General features: G+C 42.3%; 1 protein-coding gene across 2 annotated transcripts in view; it reads right to left on the bottom strand.

Moving 5' to 3' along the window:
* The window catches only part of CYYR1 (cysteine and tyrosine rich 1), a 54,710-nt gene that overhangs the window by 16,587 nt on the left and 19,046 nt on the right, over positions 1-19,077 (bottom strand). The window contains exon 1 of one of the 2 annotated variants that reach the window (XM_017808049.1): positions 1,505-1,516. The exons of the other annotated variant lie outside the window; for it this stretch is intronic. The gene's annotated coding sequence lies outside the window, so the exon portion shown is untranslated. Of the gene's footprint in view, positions 1-1,504; positions 1,517-19,077 lie in introns of those variants that run through there. 2 annotated transcript variants of the gene reach the window in all.

Below are 19,077 nucleotides of genomic sequence, written 5' to 3'. Positions count from 1 at the left end.
TAGCATTTTTAAGTGCAGTGCTAGCTAGTATTGTATATTTTGAGACTAAATAAATCTATCTGAGCTTTGAATTATCCAGCAAAGGGATTTTTCCCTTATATCTTCCAATAAAAATAATAAGACACTGGGAGTTTAATTTTAGAAATTCTGAAGCAAAGTGAAAGAAAAAAAATGTTTTTCATCTTCTCTTTCCATCTCCTTTTTCTAATGTACTTTAATATTCAAATCTTACCCCGTGAAAGCAATAAAAGAGCCTCTTCGGCATTCTTTTCTTTCTGTCAGATTTATAGCACCAATTCCATCTTTCTTTCTCATTCTCTCTTCCCAGGTGCTGTGTCAGAGCTTATGTGGGCCACAAAGACCCACTGAGGCTAAGCCAGCAGACATTCTGGCTCTAAATCACCATTTGCAAAAACCTACAATGAACTTGAAAGTATTTACATAAGTCTTTGCAGGATTCAAACCTTATCGTGTAGCATAAGCAAATTATGGTTTTAGTGGCTTGGAATACCCTCATTAAGCATGCATGAAGTGCCATTTACAAATGTAAAAGGAGTTAAGTGCTTGGGTATATGAATCATTTTATGTTTCTGGTGGAAAGGACTATGAGTCAGAAAACTAAAAAAACAAGAAAATTCAGCCATAGTCACAAAAACATGCCGTGGCTCTTACAAGTTCCATAAAACGATGAAAGCTGCTTTATCTGAAGGCAGCTATGCTGAGGATGCAGAAGTCACCACACGATAAAAACGTTTGCACACGCTACATTAAGTACCGTTGTGCTAGGTTTGACCTCTCCCACCTCAGGAGATGACTGGGGGCTGGAGAAGAGCCAGTTACTGATGAATCAGCAATAACTTCCCTTGCAAATGCATGAAATCCTTGCTCATCTGCCTGCACAGCCCAGAGGGAGGACAGAGAAACCCCATCGAGCAGCGAGGGAATGCGGACGGAGGACCCAGTCCCTTCCTCCCCTTGCCCAGGAGATGGGACACTGCTTACTCTGGCAGAGCTGTGCAGAAGAGACCCCTTTGCCCTGGTCCCTTCCTCACAGTTTTGGTGTAATTTTTCCTTGCTTTTTATGCTAATGAGATGTAGCAAATAAAGTGCCCTGATTTCTTTAGGCACAGAGCCTAATGCCTTTTCCCCTCTCAGGCAGGGAAGGTGAGAACTGCCTTCCCTGAGGGCCTTGCTTGCAAACCTCAAAACAAACTCAAGCATATGCTTAGGTTTAAATATCGCACTCCCAATGAAGCCAACAGACTTCATGTGCTTTGCTGAATAAAAGCCTAAATCCACTGCCTGTCAGACGATTAAAATGTTATCCTTCCATTCCAGTTTTGCCTCAGGTAACAGCTTTGACGCTCGCTTGACTATTCAAAATGAAATGCTCTGCTCCCTCCTCTCGGAAGCCCGAGGAAGCCTGGCAGAAGGCTCTCCCGTGCTGTGATTATCACATCTGACAGCAGTTAAACACAACTGGGAACACCAAAGTGCAGACAACCTTCAGGTGTCCTTCACCATCCCGCGTGCTCTGGTAAATCCACGCCCTTTAACAGGGCTCCAGCATCCGTTGTGGCTCCGTGAAGCAAAAATGGCATCCACAAGCCAGGAGGGCTTGTATCCACGCAAATATCTCTGGCAGCAAAACCAGAGATGTAGTGACAATCTGAAGTACTTTGACAGAACAATCTGTAAACACAACACTTTGTTGAAGCTTCCCTTGAGGCTTTAAGTACTGCTGTCATGTCATGACCTGTTACTAATCTAAACTTGACACCATTTTGCAACAGCGTGAAGGAAGAGACTGAGCGCTGTTATATGGCTTGCAAAATATTCAAAACTTCAAAAGCATCCACAACATCTAAACCACATATTAATACAGTTTTCATTAAGATATATGCTCATGGGGTCCATTTTTCTCCCCCCAAGGATCACAGTCCATTACAGTCACTTCGGACACATGTGCAACTGTTGGAAAGAGCAGACAGATCATTAAACAGCGTGGTCAAGCAGCACAAAAAAATGTTTCCTCAGGAAAACAGACTGAATTCTGTTCCTTGGCATAAGAGAAGCATGTACCCCACTGCCTAAAGGAGAATTACTCTTTTAAATTAAGAAATGTACTTTAGTGTGCACAGTTAACTAATACACTGAATGGGAATACTGTGATACACACAAGGATGTATACTCCGCCATACGGCAGCTCCTCAAAACAACCTCAGTCTGGAAACCATCACTTAAGAAGGGATGAAAAAGTTATTTCACAATTTTATATCAAAATGGCTCATTTAAAGTCAATTTAGAGGTATATTACTAGAATTAATGCACTTGTAGAGGAAGCTTGCAAGAGAAAAGATTCTCAGTGATCAGAAGAATAAGGTTGTGGAACGGCTTTCCAGTAGATGCAGCAGGCGTGAGCTACTGGAGAGGTGTGAACATTGAGCTTGGCACATTTATGGGCTGCCTGTGAAAGCAGGAGCCTGGTTGCAATGACCTGGGAGTGCAATGCAAGCAAAAGTTCTGAATTCAGAGCTAAGCTGCAGTAGGTATGGAAAAAAAAAAGCTCAAAAAAAAAATACATCAAAAGGACTCACGTCTCTCTGAGTCAGCGCTAAGTCACCAAAGTTCTCGGAAAGCTCTGGGCTCAGAGATGGAGAGAGGGATCTAATTAGCCGCCTCCATTTCAAACTTCTCTAAATTTATTTTTTTTTTTTCTGAAGCAGCTGCATGCATCAGCTGTTTCCATACAAAACACAGGAACACTCTTGCCTTAAGATAATATTTACTCCAGCACAGACATTTTCGTGCCATCAGGACAAACAGAGGTGAGACAGTACCCTTGAGACAGGTCTCATGGCATAGGAGTGGTGTTCTTGGTCACCTTCCTGACGGTATCAGAAGCATGTCACAGACCAACCAGCCTGAACTGCTCAATTAAACTAATTGGACTGTACAGTAAATTTTCTGAGGTACAAAGTAGAATTACACTTTCCAATTCTGGGGAAGACAATTGGTAAATGAAAGAACAGAGTGATGTGAAGCAAAAAGGTAGATGGTACAATAAAGTAGAGAAAGTAAAAAATGGGAATCTGAGGGAAACTACATTGAAAGCGACTAATAAAAGAAAGAATTAATTGTCCTCCCTGAGCTGCTGAGGATCTCTCTTCGCGCCTTTCAAACTTCAAAGGCTACTTGCACTCAAAGGCCGAGCTGAATGGAAAGGTCCTGACTCAACAAAACTCTTCACCACTTAGAGTCAAACATATGTTTAAATGTTTTGTGGCACAGGGACTCCAGAGCTTAAGGGGAACGAGGAAAGCAGGAATAGAAAAATAAGTGGCAGAGACTTGGCAGAGGCTGCAGAATGTGCTGTGCCTGGTACATGACATGAGCTGAAATGGAAAGAGCTGGGACAGAGTTAAGAATTAACAAGGTTTTAAGAACCAGCAGTCTAGATGACATAATAGCTGAGAAGGTCTAATCCTGACATGAAGCTAATGAGGCACACTGATTTCTCTAGAGCAGATCAGAATTTCATGAGCAGTGGTGCTCCCCCTTCAGCTTGTGCCTCGCTTTTCAGGCAATGGCCTTGCTGCTTCTCAATCTTTATGTGAATTAGTGAACATTTCAACCAGACTGAAAGTTTGGCACAGGCATGCTTTAGGAACAGGACAGCAATGAGGCGGCGATGGGAATGCTTCAATTCCAAACACCTGACACAAGAGCATCTGGAAGTATGAGAAACACACCAGAAACCCACGGCTGTATCACCTGGCACACAAATACTCCCATCACAGAATGAGATCCTGCCTCGGGATGGCCACATGATGAAGACACATCCAGGCACAGACTGCAAAAAGACCGATGGAGAATGAGAACAGCAGTTCAGTCAGCTGTATTAATTAGCAAATTAGATGCTCTCGTACATGAGGACTTTCAATCACTGCACAGAAGCAATGTACCACCAGGAACAAGAAAAAAAATTTAAGACTTCAAAATCAGGAGGAGAGCAAAACATTATGGTGTATAATGAAGAAACTAGAGAAAACAGGGAAAAATATGAAGCTGTTTCATCTTACAGTTCTGATTTTCAGGCTTTTTGTAATGGGCATCGACACTCTGAGAGGCTCTTTTGCAGTTTCACTATGACACACTTCAGCGATGCATGTATGCCTGAACAAAAAACATGACTTATCAATCAGGCTAATGCATTTTTATCTGCCTGTTTTTAATAGTACCCTCTTGTCTATAGCCCTGAATAGAAGGTGAAGTCGATACAAAACCCATAAAGCAAGAGAATACAATAACTGGTGTATGTGACTTAATGGTGGAATTTAATGGATGTATTTCCTGCCATAAAAATGGACTTCTGCCTTTCTTACGACCTGCCAGCTTGTGAGTAATGAAGTTTGTCATCTTCTAGCTACTTAAGTATTGTAATGTTTCTGTAGTTTGGCTTTGCTTAGGAGTTATTTAATAATCCTTTTTTCCGCATTGTATTTCTACCCTCCTTTACCACATAGATTATTAGAAAGAAAGTTATTTACAACTTCTTTTTTTTTTCTGATCAGAGAACTCGTGGATAAAGTAACACACATGCCTTCATGTTTTATAAGACCTTCATTTCAAACATCAGGATATCACTTGATTTTCATATCCTTCATCTTCTGCACTCACCAAAGACAGCAAAGCTCCTAACAGGACTATGTCAAGGACAAACCACCATTATTTTTAAGAAGCAACTGTTATTTTTAAAAGTAAATATAAGATATTAAAATAAAAAGTAATCTGTCTGTATTTCTAACATCTAAGTTATTTACTTTGGAATAACTGGTCAGTACATGCTGCATAATACAGTCATCACAGTAAGATATAAATACTACAGCTGCCAAAAAAGTAGAAAGAAGTATCCATGGAATCATTTCCGTCCCACTGTGCTTTTGCTTTCCATTATAAGCAACTTATCTTGAAAGGTGTTTCATCTATTTCAAAATGTTTTTACAAACCTCTAATTTCTTTAATGGGTTTGGGGATTATGACCCTCCCAACACAAGGCTATCAGATAATTCTCAGATAAACATCTGTTTAGAAACTGAAGGTTGTGCTAGACCTATTACCAGATTATGGGTGGTCTGGAGACCCTGTTGTAAACATTAACTTCTGGGATGCAGAGAAACAGATAAATTAAATCCTTCCATTTCAAAACAGCAATTTAACAACGTTATTTTTTCCTATTTTTCTCCCTTCAAAATCAGGGTTCAGAAGATTTTGAAGAAAAAGGTTTTCACTAGTAATGAGCACCTTACCTGAAAGCTCACAGATTTAAACCATGGCATTCCTTTGTTCCTATTTAATTGTCAGAAGGAACAGCCATGTTTTAATTTTGCCTTTTCCTCATTTACCAATTGCACAGAGAGCTGTTTCATTTACCATACTTAGTTCCTTACAGAATTAAACTCTACAAAACCAAAATTGTAAATCCTGATCAGTCGTAAACAGTTCAGACTACCAGCAAGCAGTTAGGTCTGAACTGCAAGAGTTTAAATGTGTCAACACAGAAGTCATGATCACACACTCTGCTTTTCCTAGTCTTACAGTTGTGCTGGATTTCCACACCAGACTGGGTTTTTGACTGCCTTTGACCAGCATTTTGCACTGTGCTTCTGCTCAGCCTCAGTGAACACGCCATCTCGGGGTGAGGGAAATCTCTTTCCCAGCTTCCTAAAGAGCCTCACCTCTTTTTAATTAATCAACACCACGCATGTGTGACAATATTCACAATACCGAAAACAGCTTCTTCTTTCTTTCCAGAGGACAAAAAAGTTGTTCCAGATCCCCAGCTGGCTTGAGAGAATGTGGAAAATGACAAATATTAATGCAGATGGCTCACCAGCCAAGGACCTTGCTTGGAGGGTTTCAGAATAATTTCTCTTCAGTAGCCTTCAAATGACCCTTACTGTACTTCCTCTGTGCAAAACTGTAGTCAGTGAGGGAAGAAATAGTGTCTCCAAATCCTACAGGACTGTACCAAGGAGGTACTGACACACAGCCCAGCACACACTGGAGCAAGGCAAAGTGTGAGGAGGAAAGAGCAGTGAAGATGAGCTTTTATGGACTGACCATACCCTCATTCCCCATCCTCCTGTGTCACTCAGAGTGGGAGGCAGAGTAGCTGAGGATGAAGGAATGAAGTTGAGCTTGGGATAAAGCCTAAGGGAGGAAAAGGGGGAAGGGGAAGGTGTTCTAGTTTTTGTCTTGTTTCTCACCCTTCAACTCTATATTTAAATTGGCAATAAATTGAATAAGTTTTCCCCTAGTCGATCCTGTTTTGCCAATGATGGTAATTGGCAAGTGATCTTCTCTTTTTTTGTTGTTTTGATAATGTTAACGTGACTTCCAAATCAGGGCAGTAGAAAGTTCTGCCTCTTCCAAAATTTTCTGCTTGGTGAGAGCAAATACGAAGCAATTCCCTACAGAGATATCAGAACTGGCACAGACCAGCAAAGAATACATCATATTTAAAAATGTAACACAGGTGCTCAGAGGTTAAGCTCACCTATTCTGGTCTCAAGCTGACATGACATAAAATCAGTGGTAGAACAGCTTTTGTGAACCGAGTTGAGGGAACAGGCCATTCATTAAAATGTCATACTGAAACACTGGAGATAAGTGACAATAGTTTAAAAAGAAAAGCAAAAATAGAATTGAGGGGCAAAAATTTTCCTATTTAGCAGTGCAATAACATTTACAAAGATTTGGTAGTTGCTGGTTAACCATCATTTCCAGAAAAAAAAACCACGACAAAAATGTCCGTGATTTAATAGGGAAGGAGAAAAAAAAGGCAAACTCAAGCACAAAAGGAAAAGAAACATTCTCTGTCTATAAGGCTGAACTCAGCAAATACTGATGTACCATCTAAATTTATGAAGATAAAGCCAAATCACACCTCTCACCAGTTTCTGTGCCCACTCTGTTAACCTTCTACAGGGAAAACTTAGGTGCTTTTTTTAGTATGAGTGCAGCATCCTATTATATGGAGCTGTGAAAGAAAAAGTGCTAGAAGGGCAAAGCTGGGAAATGCAGCCAAGAAAATCATAGCCTAAAAGTGACAGTGGTGACAGAAAGAAGATTTACTGCTGTCATGGGGCTAAACAGGGAGACGTAGATGGTATCTAGTCCTTTTCCACCCTACCAGTCTCCACTTCTGGGGACAAGATCTGAGTAAGTTTGACTGAAGCAATCAAATAAAATGGAGATGTCATGCTGGAAGGGACAGCATGGCTGGACAAACCAGAGGTCAAAGGCTGGATTGTGCCTCCAGTGCCTGTTAACTCTTCACTATCTGAAAAGACAAATTGATTATTTATCCATTTACTCCTGTGTAGCAGGTTTGCGTTGCCAAGATAAACACTAAAAATCACATTTTTTAAGTTGTGGAAGTTGATAGCGGTGTCCCTAACTGGGTTTTACAAATCTTGTCTAGAAGAGTAAATTAGCTTTATAAAAGCACTCCTGTAAGGTAAGTAAACAACAACCCTGTTTTACAAAAAAAGAGAAGGCACAAAGAGGTTGAACTGCAGCAGTTCCTGAAAAAATAAACCCAGGATTTCAGGTCCATGCATATATTACCTGATTCACACAAGCATCTATCTCCTTGCTGCAAAACAAAGCTTTCTAATTTCCAAGCGTTTTACTGCACTGATGTGAAGATACTGAAAAGCAGAGCTAGAGGCTTCCTCGACAGTCAGAGCACAAGGATCTGTACAGAAATACAGAGCCTGAGGCAGGCCATAGGATCCTTTCCTTTCCCTCAGCATATGCATTCGAGGGATCTAGCACAGAAAGAATGTGCTCCAGAAGAGCTGAAGATCCCTCCAGTGATGCAGTCTGACTCCAGGCTTGAATTTCTTTCACTAATTGCAAGAAGTTCCCACCCGAAGAGGCTGACAGAGGTAAATAAACATACAGCAGTTTGTGGTTACCAGCCAACTTCCATCATCCTTTAGTTTGGATCTGGGCTAAATATGAACCAAAACTGAAGAAGTTATGGGTCAGGGCATTGATGTATAAGCAAGGCTGGCAACAAATACTAAAGTGCAGCCCCAGAACATAGTACAGGTAGTTCCAATCTCATCCAGGCATTTCAGTTAAAAAAAACAACTTTGCGTTTATTGGATGCTTCTCCTGTCTCAGGCACTGTGGCAAAAAGGACACTTATTGAAACACTAACCCTTGATGTGCTCAAAACAGAAGCATCCATGGCTGCAGATAAGCTACTGTAGCTGCTGGAAGTAGTAAACTTCAGGCATTTCCCCTCTTTTGTACAGTAACCCTTAGATTTTGACTGTAGGATGAACAGAACGAAGGAATCTAAGGCAAAGAATAGTGCTGTAGGTTTGCTTATTGTTTAAAAGGGGGGGAAAGAGGCCTCCAGCTTTCTTGGAGTCCAAATAAATACAGAATACTCCTTTTTCATGGCACTCAGTCATGGGGCAAGAAGGTGTGGGGAATGGAGTTACTCCGCATGAGAAAAGGCATAGATCTTCTCACCTATCTGTTAATAAACAGGGAAAAAAATCTGGTAGCAGATTCCATTCCTCATAGTGTTTTTTACTTTGGTGTGGCCATTTGTATTCATGTGAAATGACAGTACCAAGCCTGCAAATAAGAAGGGCAGGAGATTACACTTCCTTTGCTCCTGTATAAACACTCACAATGAAAAGCAGGGGTGGGGGGGAGAAGAAAATTGGCATTCATGGTAGAAGTGGTAGGAAAAAGGAGGTTGTAATGCTTCCATGAAATTCTCATGGCAGATTGTAGAAGAGCATTTAAGCACAACACCGAGACCTTCCTATGCTGAGATCCTGTGGGCCACGCATGGCTCTAAGCTCCTGTCAATCTCTGTGATGTTCCTTGTTTCACACAACTGGTGCTGTAGCAAAGAGTGAGTTCTTTGACAAGCAACAGGCATTTCTCAGAGCAGCATTCCATGCTCAGACCTTAAAAAGCCAGGAGTGAAATGGTGGCACAAATGTAATGCAAGAAGACAGTACCTGCTCCTCTGGGAATCATAATGGTACTGCCATGCACTTTTGAGCCAGGGAGAAAAGCCAAGAGGGCATATAATAAAATATATTTTGTAGAACAAGTCTGATCAAAATCCCCACTAATGTGTTCCCCTCCTCCTTCAGCATTTCACTTCTTTTAATCCTTGTGTCAACTTCCCCATGTTTCAAATAAAGCAGGAATTATTAATGCATTTTCCTCAACTTCAGGAACCAGGCAGGCTCTTGGCTCAGGGCTTGGTGATTGGAAACAGTTATTTTACCTCAGCATTGAGCCTGTATGAACACAAAATGCTGTGGAAGCCACGATGGCATTGGCAACATAATTCTTTCCATATTATCTATGTAGTGTAAATCCAACCTTTTCTGAAATTCATTGCCTGTCAGGCAAAACTATCCATGCATTATAAATATCTCAGAGTTGGACACAACATTACTGACTCCCTATTTCCTTTGTCATGGAAGCTCTGCATTCCTGGCAAACAATAAAAAAAATCACACATCTCTCATAAAGTAAGACCTCTCAACTATGTTTTTATTTACCATTTCTGAGCACTGACTCAAAGTTTGGCATCAGTATAAGAGTCACTCTTGTTCTCCTTTCTCATCAAGTTCTGAATTTGTTTGCATTGTTCATAAACTACCTTCAAAATGACACAAAGAGAGAGCATGCTTCACAACAAGCACAACCACAGGACAAGTAACAGCATGGGTTATAAAGAAGGTACATACCAGTCATTCCTGGGGTAATTCCAGCTGTAACAAAACAAAAAATGAAGCTACTCTGAGGTAAGTGCATTAAGTTTCCCCTGAAATCTGTAAGGCTACATTCTGCTAACATTCTTCACACTTTTATAAGGCAAGACACAGTCACATTAGAGCTTTCCTTTGTCAGCTTTTTGAACCCAAGCTTTTCATTAACCGCCTTGAAAACAAATTCTTGTTCCTCGCAAGAAACATATGCCTATGTACTGTGCTGCATACTCGTGGTAAGGGCATTGCATCCTAGGCAGAACAGGGCTTCAGATATTCAGGAAAAACAACCTGAACCCGTGCCAGGCTGTCTCTGGGTCCATGGTATAATGCCTGCCCATGAGGTTTGCAGACTACAGAAATTTTGGCCTTACTGTGTGCAGTGCCCAGATGGAGTCTGGCCCTTGGGGTGTCCACAATGGAAATCCTCCTGGTTATGGGAAGTTCCAGGCTATGGCACCAGGTCTGCACTAAGGTGGCCTATCCCTACCCTTCATCTCTATAAGCATAGCAAGAGAATGGCCAAAGATGGGTTTGACAGATGATACAAACACAGAATAGTTTGAGTTGGAAGGTATCTTTAAAGATCATTTAGTCCAAGCCCCCTGCAATGGACAGGGACATCTTCAACTCAATTGGATTGCGAAGAGCCATGCCAAACCTGGCCTTGAATGTTTCCAGGGGTGAGGTAGCAGCCTGTTCCAGTGTTTCACCACCTTCACTGTAAAAAACCTCTCCCTTATATCTTATATCTTACATCTTATATCTTGTCTGAATCTACTTTAAAACCAAATAATTTTTATGTGCTACCAGTGGGTCAAATGTAAAACAAAGTCAGATTTTGAGATAACTAAAGATAACTAAAGACTGTCTTGTAACTACGTTCTAAGTTCTCCCTCTGGCCGTTTGGGAGTGTGACTATTCACCTGAGCAAAGTTATTTTTCAGGGGTTTCCAAGGAGGTGTTTCTTGAGTAAGTCAGTATGATTTAAACTCTTGGCTTTGTACTAGATAACAGTAGAGTGAGCAGGATAAATACGCAGAATTAAATTGTGGAGCAGAAGTCAAGCTGGCAACTGCTGCGGGCATGGACCTACCAGCCATTCAGTCCTCTGACCCAGGTGTATCAGGTTCTCCTTGCATTGTTCATCACATCCAAGTCCCTATTTCTTTCAAGGATTATAAGAAGTACAATGACAGTACAAGGAATACAATGACAACATTTGTACTAGCAAATTATGCAAAATATAACACAACACTTGCTTAGCATTTGAAAAAATGGAGCTAAGAGGTCTTTAAGGTAGCTTTTCATTAGTGACAATATATCCACTGATGCAGAGAAGTGTTTGGTTTTCCCATCTCACCACTGTGATTTTTTAAACAGAGTAATTATCTGACTAATGCTCTGAAAGCTTCTGTTACCATGAGGGGATGGGCTGCAACAAAAGCCACTGCTGACTGAGGCTCCTGCCACCTCTGCCACGCCTCCAGGAACACAGTTTCATGTGGAAAGTCTCTGGAGCTGTTCCAGAAAGTTACTCAAGTCTTTCAAAGTGTGAAGCAACACAAGGAGTGCTGCTACTGCCAAGCCAGTGCCCCCCAGCCATGTTACCTGAGCTGCAGCTGCACCCATGGCTGTGGGGAGCAAACTTTGCAAGGGAAAAGAGTCCCGTGAGATGGACTCATGGAGAAGGACAGCCATGCAACTTCAGTGCAGTGTGAACACGTGGTTGAAGCTATCTTGCACATTTATGTTCTCTCCTCACTTTGTCAGGCCCTAAACAACTTGCCTGGGGGAGCAGGGAGGTAGGAAGACAGTGGAGAAGATGGAGACCAGGGCAGTCTGCAGGAAGGCACAAACATGATTGTCAGAAGAGGAGAAAAGATCTTCTTACATGCAAAAGTTATTTTCCATTCTATTCAGAAAATTTAGTCTTGTATCAGAAATCCCTTTTAATAGATGCCACTTTCCACTACAGTTTTGGCAAAAGTGATTTTTCCTTCTGAGCAGCGTTTCGGGATTATTTTTGTCCTGCTGGTTTCCACATTTTGCCAGGCTGATCTCCTGCCAAGGCCGCTGCTGAGCTCCCCACCCCTCCCATCCTCACAGGACCTCCACAAGTCCTGCCTCTCATCTCAGGATCAGGAGCAAGGGGGTGACCTGCACAGTCAGCCCTGGGAGAAGCTGACCTTTAAACGCATCAGCCAAAGGGAGCCACACCAGTGCTAAGAAGGGCCATGAACAAACCACACTCCACTGTCTCTCTCATGTAACCTTTTGAAGTCTACAGAGAAAGAAAAAACCTCTCCTTCCTGCCATGTTCAGTAGGACACTTCTTCCTGATGACCCAGGCTGAAATAAAACACCAGAACCTACTCCAGCACCTTGCAGAAGTGGAGGTAAATGTAAACCATGCAATGTTCTTCCAGGGAAAAAGTCACTCAAACCCCAGAACAGAAAGACCAGAATTTCCCATTTAAAAATTATGCCAGGATTTGGAAACCTGGTAGAACCCCAGGATTTTTACCATTCTGATTCATAAATCAGGGATTTCCATCCCAAGGGTAAAGAAAGGATTTATATTTGAAAGTATATTTAGGATTTATTGGCAGGATTTGTATTGTAAGGGCATGGAAGGATTTGTACATCCAATTTCTGACTTATAAAAGGTTTTGTGGATTTTTGTGTGGTAAATCCAATTAATGTAATTTTAATGTCATGATTTAAAATCAGGCAATCCCACCCCCCACATTTTCAACCACAGTTATCTGGAAAAGCCTCAGCTGGAGCTGAATATGCCCTGAAGGAAGCTGCAGCCCATGGGCAGGATTCCAGGTTCTGGAGCAAGTTTGTCCTAAAGGACTGCAGCCCACAGAAAGCCCACACTGTAACCTGGGAAAAGCGTGCAGAGAAAGGAGGTCAGAGAGGAGCTGCTATGGACCAACCACAACCCTCCCATCCCCAAAGTCCCTCAGTGCTGCTCAGAGGAGCTGAGGATGAAGGAGTGAAGTTGAGCCTGGGAAAAGGGGGATGGCAGGGGTAAGGTGTTTCAGGTTTTGTCCTTGTTACCATCCAACACCAATCTAACTGGCAATAAATTAATTTTCCTCAGGTCAAGACTGTTTTGCCCATGATGGTACCGGGCAAGTGATCTCCCCGTCCTCATGTTAACCCAAGGGCTTTTTCAAGTTATTTTCTTCCATCTGTTGAAGAGTGGGAGAGCATGGATGGGTGGGCATCTGGCATCCAGCCAAAGTCAACCCACCACAGAAACACAGGAGGTGCTGGCACAATTCAGGCTGCTGAGGAAGCAGCACCCGTGCTATCCTTTTTCCCTGACTAAAGTTTCACATTTCATAATTCTTCCTTGCCAGTCTGTCAGTATTTTTACTTCCTAACCTAATTACAAGTTTACATTTTGTAGAAAAACAACTACTGCTGTGTTCCTGATGTTTGAAACAACTAATGCAAGACAAAAGAATTCCAAGTACTTAATTATCCACAGAAAATGAGTTGAATTCAGTAAGGTTAAAAGCAACCGGTATCACATATGCACTTGGATTTTAACCAGAGTCTGTTTTCTGCATTCAAAGTTGCCAATCAGTTTCTAAGTCTCCTGTGTCAGCAGCTAGAACGACCTGTTTCTTTTCAAACAATGAAAACGACCTTTAAAGAAACCAAATTCCAACTTCAGGGCCAGCTATCTGCAGGGTAAGATCAGGGATGGAGGCCAGGCCCTGCCAATCTGCATCTGATAAAGATTTGCATAGAAATGCAGTCAGTGGAGCAAGGGACCAAATATCAGAAGAAACAGGCTGTGAGTGGTGATACAGTTCCATCCCTTGCTCATTTAAAATGTTTGGACAACTCCCTGCATCTCATGGTGCCTCACTGCAAACACGGGGGAGGGTGGGGGAGAGAAATTATTTTCTGCTACTTCCAAAAGGAGCTGTAAAGCAGTATCTGGCTCCTAGCAGCTTTGGGATTGTGGGCAACATGAAATGTGGAGGTAATTCCAATTTAATTTCACTCTTAAATTCCATCAAAGCGCATCCAGTAAATAGGGAATATTCTTTATTATGACTTACAGTACCATAGGGTTTCAACTAAGACTATGAACCTACTCAGCCAGGAAAAAAGAAAATAAAAAAGACTGTACACACACGCTCACAGATTTGGGACCACTTGATTCCTTCAATGCATTTATAGGCTGAGCTGATGGTAGCTTGCCCAAGGTTGCTTGGGATGTCAGTGTCAGAGCCAAAAATTCACCTGTGACTTTCACTAGTCCTTATCCAGCATTTCGACTCAAATTCTCTCCTTGATACTTTCACAGAAGGAACCAAGAGGGAAGACATCCCAGTATTAGCTGAGATAATTCTGATGAATCACAAGAAATACAGTCTGGCTGGAACATGTGTTTCTCTCCCGTGTATCAGAAACAGGGACAATGCAGATAATCTCCAACAAACTACTGCCTTGGTAAAACAATTAATCACTGACCTTATAAAGGTTTAACAGGATAAAAAATCCTGCTAACAGATGTACAATTGTACAATGCACAATTGTACAATTAAGTTTTATCTTTCAACAAAGAAACCTCATTTGTACTAAAATATTGGGTGATTTGTATTTTCTCTTTCAATGGATCGTTTAAGATTTAACAGATTGCTGAATAAATTGTTCAAATATGCAAATCATCTGGGCATTTTGTAATATTTCTCCAAGGGCTTTTTCCCAGTAGTTCTCACCAGATCATGCAAATTACTAGTGATTCAGAAGACGAAGCATTATAATATTTTAATTGACAGTGTTTATTTCAGCTCCAGTTCTTTCACATTCTCCCTCTCAGATAACTAGAAACACATGACCTCCAGGAATCCCCATATTCTGTGGGGTTCATAACAAAATCAAGTACTAGGAGAAACTGAGTACAGGAAATTAAGTGGTTTATGTAGATAAAATGAGCTGACATGGGGAATACAAATAGTACTAAATTACACTATACAGTCTGCCCTGTACACCTAATTTCCATGATAAATTATGAGCTGTAATGGACATTAATGCATTCCTTGCACGGCATTCCCAGAACTTCATTTTGCCTCTCCCCACATCCTGCTTGGGAGCTGGCAGATGGAGCTTCCCAGGGGTTGGGGGGCACCTCTGTTGAGGGAACAGTAGCCATGGGGCTGGCCACCCCCTCGGGGCTCAGGCTGGGGGCAGCTCACCCACCCACCCACGGTTCCACCACCACATGCTGCTGCAGCCAAACCTCATTTCCGTGAAACACTCCCGACCTGATGCTCAGGGAATCTACCTTTCCACCTCAAAGCCACAAAAAGGAAAGGAGGGTCTCTCCTGTCCCATAAATGTCTCCTGAGACAGACTCTTTAATTACCCTATTTAACCACCACCTGCCCAGAATTTGAACCTCTGGGCCAGAGAACTGGGAAAAAAAAGAAGAGGAAAAAACAGGCAGCTTTTTCCTTAATGAGTCACGCACTTACCCACTACCTGGTGAAAAGGGCAATGAATTTGTAATTGCATCACAGAGTAAGAGAGCAAGCACCAGAGCCAAACGGCTTCCTTCCTACACCCGTGTGAGTGCAAACCCTGCAGGGGCAGCTTTGGGTCCGCTGGCTTCAGCATATGCACAGCTCCCCAGCGATCCACTTCAATCAGAATCCGAAAAGAGCAACTCCAGCCCTGCAGCATGGTGTGAGCTCTGCTACCTCATGCATTATTTCAGCATGAAATATTTATAAACTGGAGAACAGGGACAGCCTCCTTCTTTAAAAAGTGTAATGGATTTTTTTAAATGTATGAGCGCAACTTGTAAGAATCTGCAACTTGTTTGACATCCTGCCCCCACCCTTCATCCACATAAAAGGAGCAGAGATTTTACGCTGTAACCAGTTTCTTTCTCAAAATTGAACTTGGACTAAGCTATTTTTATCCCTTAGGGCTAATTTTGCTCTCTTTTACATTAACTCGCAACACCACATCTTTATATTTTTTTTGTAGAAAAGAAAAAATAACAGCATTTGTATCACAATTATCTTTTCCCTGGTAGCAGCTTGTACTGAAACTAAAACGGTGGTCACAGTCTACAGCGATACACTGTCACAAAACTGGTCCTAACAGACTGATAGTGGCAAATCTGACAACTTAAGGGCCAAACTAGTATTTCCATAATACAAAGCCATCTGTGGAAAAAGCCACTGACAGGTAGATTCCCCCGTTCTACCAGATTACACCTATAAAATGTGTTACTCTGTTTTAGTTGGAAACCAGAAGATGGGACTTCTGCTGGTAAATTGGTCCCCTGAGGGCACTGGGGTTCTCGGTGAGTGCAGAATTCTTACAGCTTGGAGCACTTGGGGTTGAGGAGCACAAATCTCTGCAAATTAACCTTCCCCTTCGATGCGTTGCTCTGCTAATGAATTCTGCAGAAGCAGTTACACAATTGACCTGCTCTCTGTAGCACTGATGAAGCTTTATCCTTTTTTACCTACAGATTTAGAAATATTTACCAGCAGAGAACTAATTGACTCTCAGGAGAACAAACCCAATTTTACTTCCTTTGAAACATCAGGAATATATTTCCAGATGCATAGCACCTCACAAGCAGGAGTACAGCAGTTGTTACCTTCTGGCATTTCTGAAGTAGTTTGATTACAGAACAAATAATTACTTTTATTTTTCATGAAAGATGGAGACATTTCATACATATTTTTTGTATTTTCTATTTGGCACAACAGAGGTTAACTGATGTGCCTTCCACTCAGCTCTAAAACATGTCCTGTCTCTGTCACCTGCTAGTGTACGCCTTAATTTATATTTCCTTCAAGCGTGCACTATAAATAGACTTCCACAGAGGTACTGTGTGTGCAGAGATCCTTATAAATGTCAGGACCACTGTGAATCCAGCCCAGGCACCCAAGAGATGGGCATGGAGCTGAGCAACCCAGCATGCCACACAGCCTCTGCCAGCTTTCAGAGGGAGTGGGCAATTCCCAAATGTCCTGGTTTAAACAGACCACAAAAAAAGATTCAGTGACAGAACACTAACAATTAGCTTTAACTTGGATGATCTGAGGAATTTTAAATTCCTGCTTTGGACACAAAAGGACAGATGCATCACAGGCAGGTTAGCAGATGCAAATCCTTTGAAGCAACACATTTGCATTGCCTTGCTAAAGTGATGATAGGGGAGTACTAAAGTGAGTTGCTAAAAAGATTACATTTTTACTTTATTAGGTAGCTGTTCTTCCTTTAACCACTTTTCTCAGTACAATGCATCTTCCAGGAAATCAACTATTTGTTCAAGTTGATAACTTTTTTCCCATCTGGGGTCATCACTTCCCCTCTGATCATTCATTCCTACAGAGCATCGTCTGCTTCCCTGGCAGATAGTTCAGTGAAAAGTACTATGTGGGGAACAAACCTCTATACTTCATTTATCTTGCCGGACATATCCTCACCAGCACCAACACAAAAGACTCCATTTCTCTATGGGCACAGGCTGGTGCAGACACATAGAGCAAGTACCTGTTTAAGTTTAGAGAGCAATTACAGCAGGACCTGCAGACCAGGGTAGTAGATATTCATGTCTGAGCAACAGTATGGGCTTCCATTATCACCCTGCCTTTCAAATGGAGCCCTAGAGATGACAGCACACTGGCTACTTTTGCAGGTGTTGTTCTGTTACATTCTGCCTTCTTCATCGGCAAATTTGCTGATGACACCAAGCGGAGTGGTGTGGTTGGCACACCTGAAGGATGCCATCCAGAGGGACCTGGACAAGCTCGAGAACTGGGAATCTCATGAGATTTAACAAGACCAAGTGCTGGTGCTGCACCTGGGTCAGGGCAACCCCCAGTGTCAATCCAGGCTGGGGAATTAACAGATTGAGAGCAGCCCTGCTGAGAAGGACTTGGTGGTGCTGGTGGGTGAGAGGCTGGACACGACCCAGCCATGTGTATGTACTGGGAGCCCAGAAACCCCCTGTGTCCTGGGCTGCATCCACTGGGCTGCTACCCAGTGTGGGCAGCAGGGGAGGGAGGGGATTCTGCCCCTCTGCTCTGCTCTGCTGAGACCCCACCTGCAGTGCTGCCTCCAGCTCTGGGGTTCTCAGCACAGGAAGGACATGGACCTCTTGGAGCAAGTCCAGAGGAGGCCACCAAGATGATTAGAGGGATGGAGCACCTCTGCTGTGTGGAAAGGCTGAGAGATTGGGATTGTTCAGATTGGAAAAGAGAAGGCTTTGGTGTGACCTAATTGCAGCCTTCCAGTACCTGGGAAGCCTACAAGAAAGATGGAGAGAGGCTATTTATAAGGGCCTGGAGTGACAGGACAAGGGGAAATGGCTTCAAATTGACAGAGAGTAGGTCCAGACTGGATATTAGGAACAAATTCTTCTCTGTGAGGGTGGTGAGGCCCTGGCACAGGTTGCTCTGAGAAGCTGTGGATGCCCTATCCCTGGAAGTGTTCAAAGGCCAGGTTGGATGGAGCTCTGAGCAACCTGGTATAGTGAATGGCATCCCTGTCCATGGCACGGGGTTAGAATGAGATGATCTTTAAGGTCTCTTCTAACCCAAATCATTCTGTGACTTTGTATAGCCAATGCACTGAAAACTGCCAGATGTGAGCTATATATTGCAATATTCACTGTTTTGCTTCCTGGCATTAAGTGAATAGACTCAGACTGTATCAGCTTTACATCAAAGCGCCTCTCTTGGAGCCAAACTCTGCAGTCTTGTGTTTAGAATATGACTTTGCTTAAGGTTCTAAATGGAAATTATACTGATTTGTAAATTCAGTGTTTGAGAGCTTAAGACATCCAGAGGAATTATAATAAAATTTATATCCATGTGATCAGTTCAGAAATACTTCTGTAAGATCAAGCAGGGAAATGGTTTGATAGCTTTGGTCCTCTTTCTGAAGTGAAAGGGATCCAGGTCCCAAAAGCTATAACTGGCTATTATATAATCAATGCCAATCGTGATCCTGACTAGTTGAGTCAGGAGATGAACTGAAAAGCAAACACCACTTCTGCTCATCTAGAGGAGGAGAAGATGGCATTACCACTAGAACGGTGACAGTCCCCCAGTCTCCTACACCACAGCCCATGAAATACAACGTGAAAATTCCTGCTGATTCCCTGGGAGCTGAACTGGGACCCAGGTTAGAAGTTCATTACAAATGAAACAACAACAACAAAAAAAGAAACCCTTACATGGGTTACAGGAAATCC

Source organism: Lepidothrix coronata, unplaced genomic scaffold, assembly GCF_001604755.1.
Source record: "Lepidothrix coronata isolate B3197 unplaced genomic scaffold, Lepidothrix_coronata-1.0 Scaffold21, whole genome shotgun sequence".
Lineage (NCBI taxonomy): Eukaryota > Metazoa > Chordata > Aves > Passeriformes > Pipridae > Lepidothrix > Lepidothrix coronata.
This window is presented reverse-complemented; position numbering and strand designations above follow the sequence as displayed.